This window comes from Leptonychotes weddellii, unplaced genomic scaffold (assembly GCF_054177405.1).
Source record: "Leptonychotes weddellii isolate Sample4059 unplaced genomic scaffold, ASM5417740v2 HiC_scaffold_3457, whole genome shotgun sequence".
In the NCBI taxonomy this organism is placed as follows: domain Eukaryota; kingdom Metazoa; phylum Chordata; class Mammalia; order Carnivora; family Phocidae; genus Leptonychotes; species Leptonychotes weddellii.
The window spans coordinates 1,391-4,883 of record NW_027945860.1 but is presented as its reverse complement, the minus strand read 5'-3'; the positions used below and the strand labels follow the sequence as shown (position 1 = coordinate 4,883).

The following is a 3,493-nucleotide window of genomic DNA, read 5'->3' as shown; positions in this document are numbered from 1 at the left end:
CACACTGAGTATTTTTGTGTATTTCTCCGCAATATTTTCTTCTGAAGCTTCTCTGATGCTCCCCTGACGAAGACAGTATTTTCCCTGGGCTGGCCACCTGTGACTACCCCTTTGCCCCTAGGTTCGTTCTAGTACCCACCCTCTGTTTTGGTGTCCCTTTGCCCGTTCAGATAGAACCCTTCAAGGGATCTCTTTGTAAGGGCTTCCCACGGCAAGGTCCATGTTTGGATTTTGAGAAACTTCTCTGGGTGTGGAAATGCAGCTTGACCTAATACACTCCCTTCTCCTTTTGTCTAGGCCTTGAATTTCTCAAGTCCCTTTCATTTGGCTTGAGGTTAAGGGGAAACATCACCTCTGCTTCCCCATGGGTGTGTGTGCGTCGACACAGCTCACTGATAACTCGCTCTGAAGAGATCGTCTCAGTCCTTCAATCTTTTTAGACTGAGGTCAGTAACCAGCTCACTCAGCAGGACCAGTGTGGGACTGCTGTCCCCTCTCCTCCACCCCATTTAAAACATCCTGAAGGAATGATTTAGCATCTGTCTTCAAATGTAGGTGTATTTAGAGCTTATTGTTCTGTGCTTTACCTTAGCGAGATTATGATGAAGCAGGAAGAACGGCATATAATAACCTGTTACACTTCCAAATTGGAAGACCCAGGGAAATGGAGATGAAACAAGTCTGAAAGAGCATTTTGGCAAATGGAACCAATGTACAAAAATGGCAGGATAATCCTGTAATGTGAGAAGGTGGCCACCCAAATCTGGAGGGCAGTGTGCTCAGAATAAAACCTTTCCATTTCTGACTTGGCCAATCAGACACATCTTTATTTAAAGTGGTCTATAATTTCCTTTTCTAATCTAGGTTTCGACTTCTAGGTATTACACTTAAAGACAGAAAGGGTAGCTGTAAGAAATGTAAAGTTAAAGAACCAGTGGATATTTTTTCATGTTGTAAATGGGCCCACAAGAAAGAATCTATCTTGGTTTCCCATGATTTGATAACCTAGTGATTTCCTTGCTCATAGGGATTCAATTCCATAGCATAATCTCCAGGCCTCTACAATAGGTTAGAAAAATTTACCATCCAAACACCCAGCCGGTTAACTTCTAGCCAAAACTGGTCCTCATAAAGAAGTAAGATTTTATGGAGACAAGAATCTCCATTCATAATGTGTCTGGAATGGCAATAGAAGCTTATTAGTTTAAAAGATTGTATTGAGTTACTGGGATAAAATCATTAAAATGTTAAATTCTTTTAAACACAGATGATCCTTGGTTATCCGTATCATATTGGGCCATTTGCTTGTGAATTATCTCAGATTTCACATGCTCGTTTGGCAGGTAGGCCAACAAAGGACTCACACTTGTAGATACTGATGTGCATTCTTAAACTGGATTCATCTGCCATAAAACCTACTGAAAGTAATAATCTGCTAGTAATTTTTTACCATGGCCTGCCTCGTAGTGAGTTTGAGTGTGCCAGGCAAGCCAGTTAAAACGTCTCGCGATAGACGTGCTAAGCTGTCAGCGGGTATGATGTAAGTGTGGTGAACACTCTCGCGAGACCTGAAGATACCACAGCCCCAGGGACCAGAGGGAGGAGAGGAGGACCGGAAGTCCGTCATCTTGAGATCCGGCCGGGTGCTGATAGGGCGCTGACTTTTACTGTGGGAAACCGTTTTCCAGGAAACAGGAAGCCAGCCACTTGGCTGGAAGTCCCGCCTCCTTGAACTCTCCCACTCTTCCAGAAGTTTTCCTGTCGTTTGTGTTTGCCTTTGCTTCCTTTCCTTGTTTTATCCTTACAGTAGAAAAGAATAATTTTAGTGTCTCCCCCACTACCTCCGCTGAACCGGTTGGATATCTCATTCCCCGAGTTGGGGTTCCCGCCTCACGCCCCTATGTAGCTGGGATGTTTGGACTCCTGGGACACTGAAGGAAGGGCGGAGAGAAGCACAGAATCCCGCTTCTGCACCTGCTACCAGAGGCGGCCTCCCCGCCTCTCCCCTCCCGCTGCCATGCACCCTGCAGCCTTCCTGCTTTGCATGCCTATGGCCACTGTGCTGTGGGGAGCGGCCCCCATCCGGGGGCTCATTCGAGCGACTTCTGACCACAATAACAGCATGGACTTTGCAGATCTTCCAGCTCTCTTTGGGTCTTCCTTGAGCCATGAGGGACTTCGCGGATTCCTTGTGGAGGCTCAGCCAGCCAACGCCTGTAGCCCCGTTGCCCCGCCACCCCCGGCCTCGGCCAACGGGTCAGTCTTTATTGCACTTCTTCGGAGATTCGACTGCAACTTTGACCTCAAGGTCCTAAACGTTCAGAAGGCTGGATATGGTGCAGCTGTGGTACACAATGTAAATTCCAATGAACTTCTGAATATGGTGTGGAACAGTGAGGAAATCCAGCAGCAGATCTGGATCCCGTCTGTGTTTACTGGGGAAAGGAGCTCCAAGTACCTGCGTGCTCTCTTTGTCTATGAGAAGGGAGCTCATGTGCTTCTGGTCCCAGACAATAACTTCCTCCTGGGCTATTGCCTCATCCCTTTCACAGGGGTTGTGGGACTGCTGATCTTGTCCATGGGAGCGGGGCTGATAATTCGTTTTATCCAGCACCAGAAACAGCTCCAGCGGAATCGACTGACCAAAGAGCAGCTGAAGCGGATTCCTATACATGATTATCAGAAGGGAGACCAGTACGACGTCTGTGCCATCTGCCTGGATGAATATGAGGATGGAGACAAGCTGAGGGTCCTTCCCTGTGCTCATGCTTATCACAGCTGCTGTGTGGACCCCTGGCTCACTCAGACCCGGAAGACCTGCCCCATCTGCAAGCAGCCTGTTCATAGGGGTCCCGGAGAAGGGGAACAGGAGGAAGAAACTCAGGGGCAAGAGGGTGATGAGGAAGGGGAGCCAAGGGACCACCCCGCCACAGAACGGACCCCCCTTCTGGGCTCCAGCCTCATACTTCCCACATCCTTTGGCTCCCTAGCCCCAGCCCCGCTTGTTTTTCCTGGGTCTTCAATAGTTCCATCACCCTCCCCATCCTCTTCTTCCTCTTCTACTGTCGTCCTGGTCTGATACTCCCCTCCAGCTCCCCTCCCCTCTGGAGACCTAATTGCACAGTCCCTCTTCCTCCTTTCAGCCTTCCTCTTTGAGGGATAGGGGACATTTCCACCCCAGGTTTCTTTCTTTCTTACCCAACCTTATCCCTTTGAAGGGCATGGGAGTGTCTTCACTTACTGGGTTAATAAAATTGTATTTGTGGAATAAAAAAAAGGATTCAGATAAGTATTCAGAAAGCTGTCAAAAGCAATTTGAAAGAGCATATTTTTATAGTTTGTGTCAAGAATAAAAAAATGAGAGACATTATTTTAAATCACTCAGAGTGTCTTCCTTGAGATTATTTATTTATTTATTTATTTTTTTATTCTTATGTTAATCCCCATACATTATATCATTAGTTCTAGATGAAGTGTTCCATGATTCATTGTT

The 3,493-nt window shown here is 47.0% G+C and overlaps 1 pseudogene; it reads left to right on the top strand.

Moving 5' to 3' along the window:
* Positions 1–1,345: 1,345 nt before the first annotated feature.
* Positions 1,346–3,224, top strand: LOC102730068 (E3 ubiquitin-protein ligase RNF167 pseudogene; annotated as a pseudogene).
* The last annotated feature ends 269 nt before the right edge of the window (positions 3,225–3,493 follow it).